This window comes from Tachyglossus aculeatus, chromosome 8, assembly GCF_015852505.1.
Source record: "Tachyglossus aculeatus isolate mTacAcu1 chromosome 8, mTacAcu1.pri, whole genome shotgun sequence".
Taxonomy (NCBI): Eukaryota; Metazoa; Chordata; class Mammalia; order Monotremata; family Tachyglossidae; genus Tachyglossus; species Tachyglossus aculeatus.
In genome coordinates, this window is record NC_052073.1 from 9,468,785 (window position 1) to 9,485,729 (window position 16,945).

The window sequence follows — 16,945 nt, forward strand, 5'->3', positions numbered from 1 at the left end:
GACAATTAGCAGAGCCGGGATTTGAACCCATGACCTCTGACTCCAAAGCCCGGGCTCTTTCCACTGAGCCGCGCAGCGCTTACTGTGTGCAGAGCACTGTACTAAGCGCTTGGGAAGTACAAGTTGGTAACATATAGAGACGGTCCCTACCCGACAACGGGCTCACAGTCTAGAAGGGGGAGACAGACAACAAAACATGTGGACAGGTGTCAAGTCGTCAGAACAAATAGAATTAAAGCTAAAGGCACATCATTAACAAATTAAATAGAATAGTAAATATGTACAAGTAAAATCAATAGACTAATAAATCTGTACAAACATATAGATGGGTGCTGCGGGGAGGGGAAGGAGGTAGGGTGGGGGGGGATGGGGAAGGGGAGAGGATAAAGGGGGCTCAGTCTGGGAAGGCCTCTTGGAGGAGGTGAGCAGAGAATATCCCCGGGTTGCACGCTCTGTAGGGTGGCTGTAACCTAAGATACACCTGTAATAAAACTCTCATGGAAAATGTAATGCAGGTCACATGGGCCAAACCGTGGAGCATAAATACCACCTTCCCCATTGGACTTGAAGGGAAAGAGCCCGGGCTTTGGAGTCAGAGGTCACGGGTTCAAATTCTGGCTCCATCCACTGTCAGCTGGGTGACTTTGGGCAAGTCGCGTCACTTCTCTGGGCCTCAGTGACCTCATCCGTAAAATGGGGATGAAGACTGTGAGCCCCCCCGTGGGACAACCTGATCACCGTGTAACCTCCCCAGCGCTTAGAACAGTGCTTCGCACACAGTAAGCGCTTAATAAATGCCATCATCATCGAGGGCAAGTTCAAGGGGACCCAATCCACGCCCACCCCAAACCCTAACTCTGGAATTGCCCATATGATCCCCAAAGGGGCCTAAGGGGACTCTACGCTACCTAGCCCTGTCTTCGCTTTCTTCCAGATGAGCTGGAGAGACCTATGTTACATGAGAAGCAGCACGCTTAGTGGATAGAGCGTACGGCTTGGGAATCTGAAAGATCTGGGTTCTAATCCTGGCTCTGCCACATGTCTGCTGTGTGATCTTGGGTAAGCCACTTCACTTCTCTGGGGCTCGGTTACCTCATCTTTTAAATGGAGATTAAGATTATGCGCCCCAGGCGTGACAGGGACTGTGTCCAAACTGATTAACTTGTATCTACTCCAGTACGTAGAAAGCGCTGAAACAGGACCGTAATTATTATTATTATTGTCCCCGGCTGGACTCCACAGAACTCGATTCCGTTGGCCTGAACTGGGGAGGTCTCGCTACACCTCCAGGGAGTCGCAAGATTAAGGGACGACTCTGGACGGGCAGAAGAAGCTTTCGTTTAGACAGCTGTGCATTCGCAGCCATCGAATCGGGGGTTTGCGGTCAGAGCAGTGTGCCCTAATGGATAGTGCAAGGGCCTGGGACTCAGAGGACTTGGGTTCTAATCCCGGCTCGGCCACTTGTCTGCCGTGTGACACTGGACAAGTCTCTCTCTGGGCCTCAGTTCCCTCATCTGTAAAAAGGGGATTAAGACTGTGAGCCCCACGTGGGGCAGGGACTGTGTCCAACCTGGTACCTTAACAGATACCATAAAAAAGTCCCCATTTCTTCCAGTTTAAGAGAAGGCTCTACCGGGACTAGAACAGACTAGGCCTTCGTGGGATTGCTCAAGATTTAAAAACTCCACAGGACTTGATTCCGTTGGCCTGAACTGGGGAGGTCTCGCTACGCCTCCAGGGAGACGCAAGATTAAGGGACGACTCTGGACGGGCAGGAGAAGCTTTCGTTTAGACAGCTGTGCATTCGCAGCCATCGAATCGGGGGTTTGCGGTCAGAGCAGTGTGGCCTAATGGATAGAGCAAGGGCCTGGGACTCAGAGGACTTGGGTTCTAATCCCGGCTTGGCCACTCGTCTGCCGTGTGACACTGGACAAGTCATTTCATTTCTCTGGGCCTCAGTTCCCTCATCTGTAAAAAGGGGATTAAGACTGTGAGCCCCATGTGGGACAGGGACTGTGTCCAACCTGGTACCTTAACAGATACCATAAAAAAGTCCCCATTTCTTCCAGTTTAAGAGAAGGCTCTACCGGGACTAGAACAGACTAGGCCTTCGTGGGACTGCTCAAGATTTTAAAACTTTATTCTAAACAGACAGACTGAAATAAGGAGAAAACTCAGCCTGACTGACATCTTTAGTCTACCTGGTGGCTTGACCTGGCATTCATCCATTCATTCAGTCGTATTTACTGAGCGCTTACTGTGTACAGAGCACTGGACTAAGCGCTGGGGAAGTACAAGTCGGCAACATATAGAGACGGTCCCTACCCAACAACGGGCTCACAGTCTAGATGGGGGAGACAGACATGGCCTGGTGGATAAAGCACAGGCCTGGAGTCAGAAGGACCTGGGTTCTAATCCCAGCTCCGCCACTTGTCTGCTCTGTGGACTTGGGCAAGTCACTTCAGTTCTCTGTGCCTCAGTTCCCTCATCTGTAAAATAGGGATTAAGTCTGTGAGCCCTATGTGAGACAGGGACTGTAAGCAACCCGATTAGCTTGCAGAGCTTAGAACAGTGCCCGGCACATAGTAAGCGTTTAACAAGTACCACAATTCTTCTTACTATTGTTACTAATGCTGCCACTTAAAATTTTTTTAAAAAAATACATGGCAGCCCAACTGTTTCCAAGAATTTTACCCCTGAGAGGCATATGCACCTTTCGATCAGAGACTCTATACAACAGTAGGGTCCCAGCCTAAGAGATCTGGACACTCATGTTAGGAAGAAAGATGTGAAGCCTAAAAAGAGGAAAAGCTCCGCTACTTCCTCTCTGTCAAAGTTTGGACTCATGAAGCTCTTAATGTATGCAAATTTGTCATTTCTTGGAGGGTTGAGAGGCTCTCCACTCTGCTATTTAAATCAGTTTTACACTTGAATGGTCAAAAAGGAGATAATTTCAGTACTGGAACTGTTAGCAAAACATTAAAATTAAATGAATTTATGTTTTATAAGTCATTTTTTGGTCCTACTCTCTACTGCCCATTTCATTTGCTACCCTGAACAATTTTCCTGTTATCAAAATGAGGTCACTAATAGCCTCGAAGGAGTTTTTAATCTTAGTTTATTAATGCCACTCGGGCGCCTCCAAAAACAGAATGACCAGTCTGCAACCTGGAAAGCAAGAGAAACACCACATTGCCTCTAATAACTGCCCAACCAAACTAATAATAAGAGATAAAGACACGGAAATCTGAGGTGAGGCAGCATTCTAAATTATTCAGTGCGATTCCTATGCCTGGGAAAACACTGAATTCATGTGATCAGTAGACAGTGGGAGTGTAAATTAAATATTATTCTGGTAAATAGGCAAAATTATTTTGAATCTAATAAGCAAACAAAGAAAACACGATCCATCCACACTGCTCCTGTAGACTAGAAGCTCCTCGTGGGCAGGGAGCTCTCCCAAGTGCTTAGTACAGTGCTCTGCACATAGTAAGCGCTCAATAAATACCTCTGATTGACTGATTTTGAAGGGAAGAGCTGAGGTCTGTGTTCAAAGCAGGTAGCGCTTCACATAAAGGCGAGTCAGCAAGAGGATAAGGCTTCTTTGACAGATAAAAGCTCAAAGAACTCACCCAAAAGCAAAGCGGGATTGAGAAATGGCCTGTACATTCCAAAGACTTCTGGTTCTCAGAGGAAATGCTTTAAATTACTCAATCAAGACAATCCATATGTTTTTTCCACAAAAACCTCTAGTCTTGCTGATTTCCAAGATAAACTTCAGAGTAGAAATTGTGTGAGGCTCGGAGTTTTCGGCCAGCTGGTCCTAACCTTTCCCATTCACAGCTGACTGCAAATACTTAGCCATTCCAATGCCTCCATCACAACGTCACTGCGTTTACAGAATCTGCTGCTGATACATTTTATTCCCGGCTGGGTATAATAATGATCATTAGAATGACAACTGTGGTATTTGCTAAAGCGCTGACTCTGGCCAGGCACTGTACTAAGCGCTAGAGGAGATACGAGTTAATCACAGTCCCTGTCCCACACGGGGCTCACACTCTCATCCCCACTTTACAGGTGGGGTAGCTGAGACACAGAGAAGTTAAATGACCTACCCAAGGTCACACAGCAGACACGTGGAGGAGCTGAGATTAGAACTCCGGTCTTTCCGGCTCCCAGGCCTGTGTTCTATCCCCTACGGAAACTGAGTCCCTCTATTTCCCTATTGCTGTAGTAGTCGTAGCAGTAGCGGTCCTACTATGGACTAAGCACCTACTCTGTACAAAGCACTGTACTAACTACCGGGAAAAGGTACCTGGCTGAGAAGTAGACACATTTCCAAGCCCTGGTTCTCCAGGGCACATAGTAAGCGCTTAACAAATACCATCATTATTATCTCTGAATCAAGTGGGGAGGAACTGGTGATAAGACACAGGGGGGGAAAGGTCAAACCATAAGGGCCATTGCAACAGGGTAAGGGAGCAAGGCCAAAAACCAATACTATCAGAGCTACATCTTTTTTTATGGTATTTGTTAATCGATTATTATGTGCCAGGCACTGTTCTAAACACTGGGGTCGATACAAAGCCATCAGGGTGGACACAGTCCCTGTCTCACGTGGGGCTCACAATCCTAATCCCCAATTTACAGCTGTGGTAACTGGCACGAAAAAGTTAGAAAAGTGCTTTGCACATAGTAAGCGCTTAATAAGTGCCATTAAAAAAAAAAGTGACAATCCTCCCTCTGGACTGTGGGCAGGAATGTGTCCGTTTGTGGTTGTATTGTACTCCCCAAATGCTTAGTACAGTGCTTTGTACACAGTAAGCACTCAATAAATACGACCGAATGAACAAATAAACTGGCCCAAGGTCACAGAGCAGACAAATGGCAGAGCCGGGATTAGAACCGGGGTCATCATCATCAATCGTATTTATTGAGCGCTTACTGTGTGCAGAGTACTGTACTAAGCGCTTGGGAAGAACAAATTGGCAACATATAGAGACAGTCCCTACCCAACAGTGGGCTCACAGTCTAAAAGGGGGAGACAAAACCAAACATACTAACAAAATAAAATAGAATAGACATGTACAAGTAAAATAAATAGAGTAATAAATATGTACAAACATATATACACTTGGTAGAGTACAATACAACAGAGTTGGCAGTTATACTCACTCCCTTGGCAAACTCATTTGTTCCCACGGCTTCACCTATCATCTCTACGCTGATAACACCCAAATCTACATCTCCACCCCATTCTCTCTCCCTCCTTCCAGGCCCTTATCTCCTCCTGCCTTCAGGACATCTCCACCTGGATGTCTGCCCGCCATCTAAAACTCAACGTGTCCAAGGCTGAGCTCCTTATCTTCCCTCCCTGACCCCATCCTCTCCCTGACTTTCCCATGGGCGGCACCACCATCCTTCCCGTCTCACAAACCCGCAACCTTGGTGTCGTCCTTGAATCCGCTCTCTCGTTCACCCCATACATCCAATCCATCACCAAAACCTGCCGGTCACACCTCCGCAACACCGCCAAGATCTGCCCTTTCCTCTAAATCCAAACCGCGACCTTGCTGGTTCAATCTCTCGTCCTATCCCGACTGGATTACTGCATCGGCCTCCTTTCTGATCTCCCATCCTCCTGTCTCTCCCTGCTTCAGTCTGTACTTCACTCTGCTGCCCAGATTATCTTTGCACAGAAATGCTCTGGGCATGTCACTCCCCTCCTCAAAAGTCTCCAGTGGTTGCCTATCAATCCTCAAATCAAGCAAAAACTCCTCACTCTTGGCTTCAAGGTTCTCCATCCCCTCGCCCCCTCCTACCTCACTCCTTTCTCTCCTTCAGCAGCCCAGCCCGCAGCCTCCGCTCCTCTGCCGCCGCTAACCTCCTCACCGTGCCTCATTCTCGCCCGTCCCGCCGTCGAACCCCGGCCCACGTCCTTCCCCTGGCCCGGAACGCCCTCCCTCCGCCAAGCTAGCTCTCTTCCTCCCTTCAAAGCCCTACTGAGAGCTCACCTCCTCCAGGAGGCCTTCCCAGACTGAGTCCCCCCCCTTTTTCCTCTCCTCCTCCTCCCCTCCCCATCACCCCCTTTCCCTACCCCTTTCCCCTCCCCACAGCACTTGTGCATATTTGTCCATATTTATTACTCTTTGATTTTATTAATGATGTGCATATGGCTGTAATCCTATTTATTCTGATGGTAGACACCTGTTCACTTGTTTTGTTGTCTGTCATCATCACCATCATCAATCGTATTTATTGAGCGCTTACTGTGTGCAGAGCACTGTACTAAGCGCTTGGGAAGTACAAGTTGGCAACATCTAGAGACTGTCCCTACCCAACAGCGGGCTCACAGTCTAGAAGGGGGGAGACAGACAACAAAACAAAATATATTAATAAAATAAATGAGAAGCAGCGTGGCTCAGTGGAAAACAGCACGGGTTTTGGAGTCAGAGGTCATGGGTTCAAATCCCGGCTCTGCCAATTGTCAGATGTGTGACTTTGGGCAAGTCACTTCACTTCTCTGTGCCTCAGTGACCTCATCTTTAAAATGGGGATTAAGACTGTGAGCGCCCCATGGGACAACCTGATCACCTTGTAACCTCCCCAGCGCTTAGAACAGTGCTTTGCACATAGTAAGCGCTTAATAAATGCCGTTATTATCATTATTATTATCATTATAAATAGAACAGTAAATATTCATGCATTCAATCGTATTTATTGAGCGCTTACTGTGTGCAGAGCACTGTACTAAGCGCTTGCTCAGTAAACACCAAACAACAAGACTGTGAGCCCCACGTGGGACAACCTGATCACCTTGTAAATTCCCCAGCACTTAGAACAGTGCTCTGCACATAATAAGCTTAATAAATGCCATTATTTAAAAAATAACAAATTAAAGTAGCGCCATATTTACAATGCCTTCTCCGAAACAAAAAAAAGTGGGCAGACTTCTTTCAGTTTCTTCATGAACCTTGCCTTTCTTGGTATTTTCTAGCACGCCTTTCAGTTACCCCAAAGCGACTGGGCGGGCCCGACACTTACATGGCCAAAAAACCTGCAAACTTTAGATAAGGGAATAAACAAGAAATTTGCCCTGATAAGGCTTTCCACCTTCTCCAGAGTTTCCCGGGCACACTACCGGGCCCTGACGGGATTATTTTGGCGCTCCTCAGCTATGTGACAAAGGCGGTAAACTGCTTCCCGGCACCTGACAGGATGGACATTGACCAACTCAAATTGTAATGGGAAACGATCGGGAATAGGCTCTGTAGGGATCTGGTATGTTTCAGGGCTGAAAGGAATTCCAGTTGCCAGGCCATGGCCATTTTTCCGAAAATTGTCATCACCAACCAACAAAACTTCCCCTAGAGACCGGTTGAGAAAGAAGGCTTTGCAATCTCACCTCTCACAAAGTTACCGCGCAGTCAAAGGGTGACGAAGATGGAAACTTGACTTCCTCCTCCTAAGTTTTATGTGAAACAGGAACAAGACTTGGGACTTCCATTGCTCCTGCTTTCTGCCCTCCAGAAACAACTTTGGAAATGAGCCCTTTTTTAATGGTAATTGTTGAGCGCTTACTAAGTGCCAGGCACTGTACTAAGCACTGGGGTAGAGACAATCTAATCGGGTTGGACACGGTCCGTGTCCCACACGGGGCTCACGGCCTTAATCCCCATTTTATGTAAGAGGCGACTGAGGCACAAAGAAGTTGTGACTTACCCAGAGAAGCAGCGTGGCTCAGGGGAAAGAGCCCGGGCTTTGGAGTCAGAGGTCACGGGTTCGAATCCCGGCTCCGCCAATTGTCAGCTGTGTGACTTTGGGCAAGTCACTTCACTTCTCTGGGCCTCAGTTCCCTCATCTGTAAAATGGGGATTAAGCCCATGGGACAACCTGATCGCCTCGTAACCTACCCAGTGCTTAGAACAGTGCTTTGCACATAGTAAGCGCTTAATAAATGCCATTGTTATTATTATTATTATTATTGTTATTATTATTATCCAAGGTCACACAGCGGACAACTGGTGGACCTGGGATTAAACCCTACGTCCTCAAGCTCCCGAGCCTGGGCTCTTTCCACTAGGCCTTGCAGCTTCTCACTAAAGCCACACTGCTCTCTATATGTTGCCAAAGTTTACTTTCCAAGCGCTTAGTACAGTGCTCTGCACACAGCAAGCGCTCAGTAGATAAGACTGAATGAATGTAAAGTGTTCCTGAAAGTGCAGTACACTTGTTTAAAAAAAAAACAAAAAGGAATCCCAGTCTTCTGCATTTTGAGGAGCACATGAAATTCCATTTTGGAAGACTGCACGGGGCTTATTACCGTCCACTTTTCTGACACCTTAACCCCCTTGCCCCATGGACTCTAGCTTCGTAACTTCATTGTGGACAGAGGGGTCTACAACCTCTGCAGCGTGGTTCAGTGGAAAAGGCCCGGGCTTTGGAGTCAGAGGTCATGGGTTCAAATCCTGACTCCGCCAATTGTCAGCTGTGTGACTTTGGGCAAGTCACTTCACTTCTCTGGGCCTCAGTTCCCTCATCTCATCTGTAAAATGGGGATGAAGACTGTGAGCCTCTCGTGGGACAACCTGATCCCCTTGTATTCCCCCCAGCGCTTAGAAAATTCATTCATTCATTCTATCGTATTTATTCATTCAATCGTATTTATTCATTCATTCAATCAATCACATTTATTGAGCGCTTACTGTGTGCAGAGCACTGTGCTAAGCGCTTGGGAAGTACAAGTTGTCAACATATAGAGACAGTCCCTACCCAACAGAGAGCTCACAGTCTAGAAGCGGGAGACAGACAACAAAACAAAATATGTTAACAAAATAAAATAAATAGAATAGTAAATAGTAAGCGCTTAACAAATGCCATCATTATTATTATTACTGCCCTCTCCCAAGCGCTTAGTACAGTGCTCTGCACACGGTAAGCACTCAGTAAATACCACTGATTGATTAACTTGTATTTAACTCCTCACAATAGTGGAGAACCTCTAGATTGTAAGCTTGTTCATTCATTCATTCATTCAATCGTATTTATTGAGCGCTTACTGTGTGAACAGCACTGTGCTAAGCGCTTGGGAAGTCCAAGTTGGCAACATATAGAGACGGCCCCTACCCAACAGAGAGCTCACAGTCTAGAAGAGGGAGACAGACAACAAAATATGTTAACAAAATAAAATAAATAGAATAGTAAATAGTAAGCGCTTAACAAATGCCATCATTATTATTACTACCCTCTCCCAAGCGCTTAGTACAGTGCTCTGCACACGGTAAGCACTCAGTAAATACCATTGATTGATTAACTTGTATTTAACTCCTCACAATAGTGGAGAACCTCTGGATTGTAAGCTTGTTCATTCATTCATTCATTCAATCGTATTTATTGAGCGCTTACTGTGTGCAGAGCACTGTGCTAAGCGCTTGGGAAGTCCAAGTTGGCAACATATAGAGATGGTCCCTACCCAACAGCGGGCTCACAGTCTAGAAGGGGGAGACAGACAACAAAACAAAATATATTAACAAAATAAAATAAATAGAATAAATATGTACAAGTAAAATAGAGTAATAAATATGTACAAACATATACACATATGTACACGTTGTGCACCGGGAACGCATCCGTCGACTCTGTTATATTCTCCTCCTCCAAGCCCTTAACACTATTATTACGGTACTTGTCGGATGCTGACTCTGCACTTGGGCGGCTTCAAGCATAGCAGATTGGACACAGTCCCTCTCCCTCGTGGGGCTCACAGCCTCAATCCCCATTTTACAGATGAGGTAACTGAGGCACAGAAGAGTGAAGTGACTTGCCCAAGGTCACACAGCAGACAGGTTGGCGAAACCGGGATTAGGAGCCATGACCCTCTGACTCCGGGGCCCGTGCTCCATCCACTAGGCCACATTGCTTCTCTCCTGATTCCCGTCGGGGCGGATCTTCCCTCTTGAACCACAGCAGGGCTAAAGATTAATCTTTGTCATTTATGAGTGACACTGGAAAGTACTTTTGAGCTTTCAGATAAATGTAGATTGCTGGATGTCATAAAAAAAAAGCCAAAGTCCCCGGTTGCATTGCTGAAGGTGAGCATTTTTTTTTGCTAGATACTTGAAGGGCATAAACGCTAGATTGTAAGCTTGTTAAGGGCAGGGAACGTTTACTATTCTGTTGAACTGTACCCTCCCTAGTGCTTAGTCCATGCTCTGCACATAGTCAGAGCTCAATAAATACCACTGATGGATAAAGGGGTGTCGCTATGTGTTTACCACCGGTAGCTCAACTGGCTCACCTGCCTCCCCAAGGTCTCCTTAGAGGTGACGTAAAAATTATTAATTATAGGGAAAAGCCCTTCTCGCACTTAACTGAATTCATCGAACTGAACTTGCAGAAACAACTCAGAAACAATGAGCTTCCCCCTGAATCGAGAGTCACACGATAATAATAATTATTATTATGGTATTTGTTAGGCGCTTACTATGTGCCAAGCACTGTTCAAAGCGCTGGGGTAGATACAGGGTAATCAGAATGGCTCAATGGAAAGAGCCCGGGCTTTGGAGTCAGAGGTCATGGGTTCAAACCCCGGCTCTGCCAACTGTCAGCTGTGTGACTTTGGGCAGGTCACTTCACTTCTCTGGGCCTCAGTTACCTCATCTGGAAAATGGGGATTACGACTGCGAGCCCCCCGAGGGACAACCTGATCACCTTGTATCCTCCCCAGCGCTTAGAACAGGGCTTTGCACATAGTAAGCGCTTAATAAATGCCATCATTATTATTATTATTATTATTAATCAGGTTGTCCCACGTGGGGCTCACACTTTTAATCCCCATTTTACAGATGAGGTAACTGAGGCACAGAGAAGTTAAGAGGCTTGCCCAAGGTCACACAGCGGATAAGTGGCGGAGCTGGGATTAAAAACGCATATCTTCTGGCTCCCGAGCCCGGGTTCTTTCTACTAAGCCCCGACAACTAGGAGAGGAGCGGGAGAGTTGGAAAGAGACCTCCAATGGTGGCTTCCTCTCAGTATCTTACCTTTCGTTATCATTAAATACTTTATCACATTCTGTAAATGAAACTCCAAGGGTTTTGCAATCCCAGTTATGGTTTTGGTCTCAACAAGCCTCAGAGGCGAGCAGGTATTGTTACTCCGACTGTACAAACGAGGAAGCAAACCCAGGAAAGACTTCACCGGCTGCGAGCGACGCAACAGGTCCGGGATTAGAACGCGGTTCCAACAAGTTTCGAGTCTCTTTCTCAGGCCACTGAAGCATTATGCCTCACTAAGAGGCACACCTACCGCTTGACGTTTATTACTTGACTTTTACATCCTGGTGCTTACACCCTATTCCTAAACACACGCTGCATTCTTGTGCCTGGGTGATTCACCTCCTCTTTAGCCACAAAACCTACTGTGGGGACAACAGAGCCGAAAAGGTGGACTATCAAGAAGACACCAAAAACAGCCAAAAAAAAGACAAAGTTGGAAGAAAAAAAAAAAGCAAAAGTCAAAATTACAGACCGTAAACTCGTTGTGGGCAGGGAACGCGATTGTTGTAGCGCACTCTCCCCGGCGCTTAGTGCAGGGCTCTGCACACAGTAAGCGCTCAGTAAAAACGATTGAATGGATGAATGAAAATTAAATCCGTAGCTGGGCAGGACTGTGAGTAGTAAGCAAAGCTTTATTTAGGATCTGATCATATCCTAATTCTATTTAAATGCGCTTTAATGTTTCTGGCCTCCCCCTTTTAGACTGTGAGCCCACTGTTGGGTAGGGACTGTCTCTATATGTTGCCAACTTGTACTTCCCAAGCACTTAGTACAGTTCTCTGCACACAGTAAACGCTCAATAAATACGATTGATTGATTGATTGATTGGATATTTTACAGCTCCCTCAACTTGGTCACACTAAAACTTTTGGAACCACAAGAACATAATAAATGCAATTACTGAGTTAGATCGAGGGTCCATTTAGCCTAATATTCAGCCTCCAACGGGGGCCCTCGGCGGCTCCCTGATATCCACTTTACAGGTCTCGAGCACCGCATCCAGCTTAATAATAATGAATAATTACGGTATTATGGTATAGTAATGGTATATAATATGGTTTAATGGTATTATAATGAATAATTCTGCTATCTTAAGCCTTTACCACACGTCAAGCCCCGTACAAAGCTCTGAACAAGACAATCAGGTTGGACACAGTCTCTGTCCCACTAACCGTCCAAGTCCAAGCGCTTAGTACAGTGCCAAGTGCTTAGTACAGTGCTCCGCACACAGTAAGCGCTCAATAAATGATTGAATGAATGAAGTCAGAGGGAGAACAGGTACCGAATCCCCATTTTACAGATGAGGAAATCGAGGCACAGAAGTTAAGTGTCTTGCCCAAGGTCTCACAGCGGCGGAGGGGTCGGCTTTCGAACCCAGGCCCGCGCTCTTTCCATTAGGCCCCGCTGTTCCTCTAATAACTCATTATGCTCCTCTCAGCCATGAACCTCTATTTTTAGCCTGCCCGTCCTCCTGAGGCAACCAAGTTCATATGTTTATCCACCCACTTGATATTTGACTGAAGCAATTAGCCAGGGTGGTTATTCATCCGGACGATTTGAGATTTGATGTCAAAAACGACGCTCATCCTGTCCAACCCCACCTCCCGATCGGTGTAACGTCAACCGTGTCACCGCTTCGCCTTCATCTTTCCAGACTCTGCTCACGCGGAGATTGCTCCGCTCTTCCGATCATTTTTACCTGCCCTTCTCTCTACCACTTCCTAAATAATAATAATAATAATGATGGCATTTGTTACGCGCTTACTATGTGCAAAGCACTGTTCCAAGCGCTGATCCTAACTCAGGGCAGGTGCAGAGACGTCTTGATTTTTAGAGCGGCAAAATGAGTTTGCTTCCTCTGCTCAACCTGATGACACCCAGCACCATAGAAAGTTTCACTGCCGCATTAAGAAACCAGTCGGATTATATTAAAGCAATCCGAAGCAAACACTACACCATATTTGACCTCACTAACCCTAACGTTTTTCCACTCTTCGTGCTTTCCAAGTTCCTATTAACACGGCCATCCAGAGAATGTAAAACCTAGACAGATCCAGGGGTCCCTAGAAAAGACTGATTTAGGAGTTAAGCTTTAAAATTAAATTATTTTTTGTACTTTTCAGTATCCGCAACGTCAAAAATTAGGACTTCGATAGGGCTCGCTGTAATTTGAATCTGCTGATCCAAAAACGAGCTGTTGGGAACTTTAAGCATACTACTAATCAGATTTCAGTTTTACGATCTGGTTTGGGCATTTCCAAACAAAATGAGGACAGGGTGTTTTTTGTTGTTGATGTTGTTGTCTTGATATGAATGTCCCACAGCCAATAATCAGTCAATAATCAGTTACTCTGTGCACCCTAAGCTTTCGGGAGGGTACGCTAGGAGCGACGTGGCTCAACGGAAAGAGCCCGGGCTTTGGAGTCAGAGGTCACGGGTTCAAATCCCAGCTCCGCCAATTGTCAGCTGTGTGACTTTGGTCCAAGTCACTTCACTTCTCTGGGCCTCAGTTACCTCATCCGGAAAATGGGGGTGAAGACTGTGAGCCCCCCGTGGGACAACCTGATCACCTCGTAACCTGCCCAGGGCTTAGAACAGTGCTTTGCACCTAGTAAGCGCTTAATAAATGCCATCATTATTATTATTAGAGGTGGTTGACATGATCCCTGCCCTCAAAGTGCTGACAATGGAGTGGGGGGGACACAGACACTAAAATAAATTAGGGATGGGGAAGGATCAGAATAGAATGATACAGTAATTAGAATTATTATGGTATTTATTAGGCATTTACTCTGTCCCTAGCGCTGTACTAAGCACCGGAATAGTCGCAAGCTAATCAGGTCGGAAACGCTCCCTCTCTACCCCGTGGGACTCACAGTCCCTGCCAGACCTGGGTCTCAAAGGGAGAAAGATTTAATCTCCATTTCACCAGAGGAGGAAATTGAGGCCCGGTGAAATTAAGTGACTCGCTCAAATTCACCCACAGCACATAACGGGCCGGGTCAGGATTAGAACCCAGGTTCCCGACTCCCAAGCCAGTGCTCTTCCTCCCAGGCCACGCTGTTTCCCAGATATAAGCGGGAGTACTAGAGGGGAGTGAGTATCCGCGAGTATCTCGGAGAAACGGCTCCGAGTGTGCTTTCTGGATATGTTCCAAAATTTTACACCCTTATTATGAGATAGAAATGGCCACCACCGTGCTAATGAGTCCTTTCTCCTCCCCTACCTTCAATTTATTTTACTAATTGCTCAGCACGTCTTGCCCTTCCAACATTTGATCACTCCTTCAGGCACACAAACCATCTTGCTTGACTGCTGTTCTTAGGACCGTATTTTTACATCCCTTGGTGGAACTGCTATCGCCTGGCGGATTGTATTTCCCCAGGCTGCACAAGCGTCCAAAGCTCACTGATGTTGGGCCAATTCATTTTAGGGACGGGATGCGTTTCTCCCAAAGCACCTACGTTAGCCCAATGGGGGAATGATGCTGAATTTACAGAAAAAAAAAAAAAAAGGGAGGGAAATCCCTCCGGTTTTATCTGGAAGTTTCTGTGTTCAGCTAGTTCAGTGTTGACGGATCAACAGAGGACGGCACCAGATACTGCAGTCCTTAAAGGCATTTCTTCACCACAGAGGCACCAGCCAGAATTCTCCAACCCCTAAATATCCCTAAATATCCGCAGCTCCCATTCCCGAGTCTTGCCCTTTCCCTAACGACTCTTTCTCTTCCCCTCTGGAGCATCGCTAGGGCAGCCAGGAGGGAAAAGGGTGATGAGCCTGTAACAGTCACTGTCATCTCTAATAATAATAATAATAATAATGATGGTGTTTGTTAAGCGCTTACTATGTGCCAAGCACTGTTCTAAGCACTGGGGAGATACAAGGTGATCAGGTTGTCCCACGGGGGGCTCACAGTCTTCATCCCCATTTTACGGATGAGGGAACTGAGGCCCAGAGAAGTGAATACAAAGTCAATAAATACGATTGATTGATTGATTGATTAAAGTGACTTGCCCACAGTAACACAGCTGACAAGTGGCGGAGCCGGGATTTGATCCCACGACCTCTGACTCCAAAGCCCGGGCTCTTTCCACTGACCCACGCTGCTTCTCTACTGCTTCTCTGTACTGTACAGGCGCTTAGTACAGCGCTCTGCACACGGTAAGCGCCCAATAAATACGACCGAATGAATGAATCTCCCTTTTAGTGCCACTGAAACTCACCCCCGGTGGCTCCTCGTCCTTCTCTGCGGCCCTACGAAAGGGTCCCCGCTTCGGGGGTCGGTCAGTCGTCTTTACTGAGCGCTTACTGTGTGCAGAGCACTGTGCTAAGCACTTGGGAGAGCACAATCTGTTCCCTACCCACTTTTCAAGCCATTCCCAAGGTGGGGGGACCTCGTATGCCTTGGGTGCTGAGGGGGGCCTGAAGTTTGCTTTGCTCCAATCTCCCCCAGGCCAAGGCTCCGGGGCAAAGCGGGCCTCATCACCCGCGCATCCCTCCCCAGCGCTCAGTACAGTGCCCTGCACACGGCAGGCGCCTAATACGTGCTCTGGGGGAGGGCTAGATGCTCACTGCACCCCTTTCTCCATCCAACCGACCGCCCAACTGGGATGTTCTCGTGGGCTCCGGGGAGACGGGCGATGACGACGAGAAGAAGTACGGTGCGGTGGCTAGAGCCCGGGGCCTCGGAGTCCGAAGGTCACGGGTTCTAATCCCGGCTCCACCCCTCGTCTGCTTTATGACCTTGACCAAGTCACTCGACATCTCTAGGCCTCAATCCCCTCATCTGTAAAATGGGGCTGGAGACTGTGAGCCCCACGTGGAACAGGGCCTGTATCCACTCCGGCGCTTAGTACAGTGAGTGGCACATAGTAAGCGCTTAACAAGTACTATTATGATGACGACAGGCAACCCGCGGCAGGACCCCGACTCCTCTCCTGTTGTACAGTTAAATAATTTATTATATCTATATATAGATATATATAGATTATATCTATATATATCTATATATCTATATATAGATATATATAGATTATATCTATATATAGACATAATAGATTATATTGATTATATATTATATCTATATTATATCTATATATAGATATAATAGATTGTATAGATTATATATTATATCTATCTATATATATATAATATACAGATGCAGCGTGGTGGCTTTGGGAGTCAGAGATCGTGGATTCATTCATTCATTCATTCAAACGTATATATTGAGCGCTTACTGTGTGCAGAGCACTGTACTAAGCACTTGGATTCTAATCCCGCCTCCGCAACTTGTCCACTGTGTGACTCTGGGCAAGCCACTTCACTTCTCTGTGCCTCAGTTCCCTCATCTGTAAAATGGGGATGAAGCCTATGAGCCCCACGTGGGACAACCTAATGATCTTGCGTCTCCCCCGGCGCTTAGAACAGCGCTTGGCCCACAGTAAGCGCTTAACAAAGGCCATCATCATTAATATTAACTCTACACCGTTATATACCGTCAAGTCGCAATGTCTCCGGGCCTCAGTTCCCTCATCTGTCAAATGGGGATAAAGTCTGTGAGACCTAGGTGGGACACCCTGATGACCTTGTGTCTCCCTTAGCTCTTAGAACAGTTCTTGGGCACATAATAAGCGCTTAACACATGTCATCATCACTATTATTCTTATTATTATCATTATTACAGTTGGTAGCCGCGGGGCAGGGGGTGAGAGAACGCCCGGGGGAGGGAGGGAGGGATGGAGAGACCATCTCTATCTGTCGCCGATTTGTCCTTCCCAAGCGCTTAGTACAGTGCTCTGCACAAAGTAAGCGCTCAATGGATAGGACTGAATGAATGGAGGGATGGATGGGGTGGGGGCTTGCAGGGATGGGGGGGAAGGGTTTAGAAG

The 16,945-nt window shown here is 46.7% G+C and overlaps 1 protein-coding gene across 1 annotated transcript in view; it reads right to left on the reverse strand.

Annotated features, from left to right (window-relative positions):
- B4GALT5 (beta-1,4-galactosyltransferase 5) overlaps positions 1-16,945 on the reverse strand; it is a 90,329-nt gene that overhangs the window by 72,247 nt on the left and 1,137 nt on the right. The gene's annotated exons all lie outside the window — the stretch shown is intronic.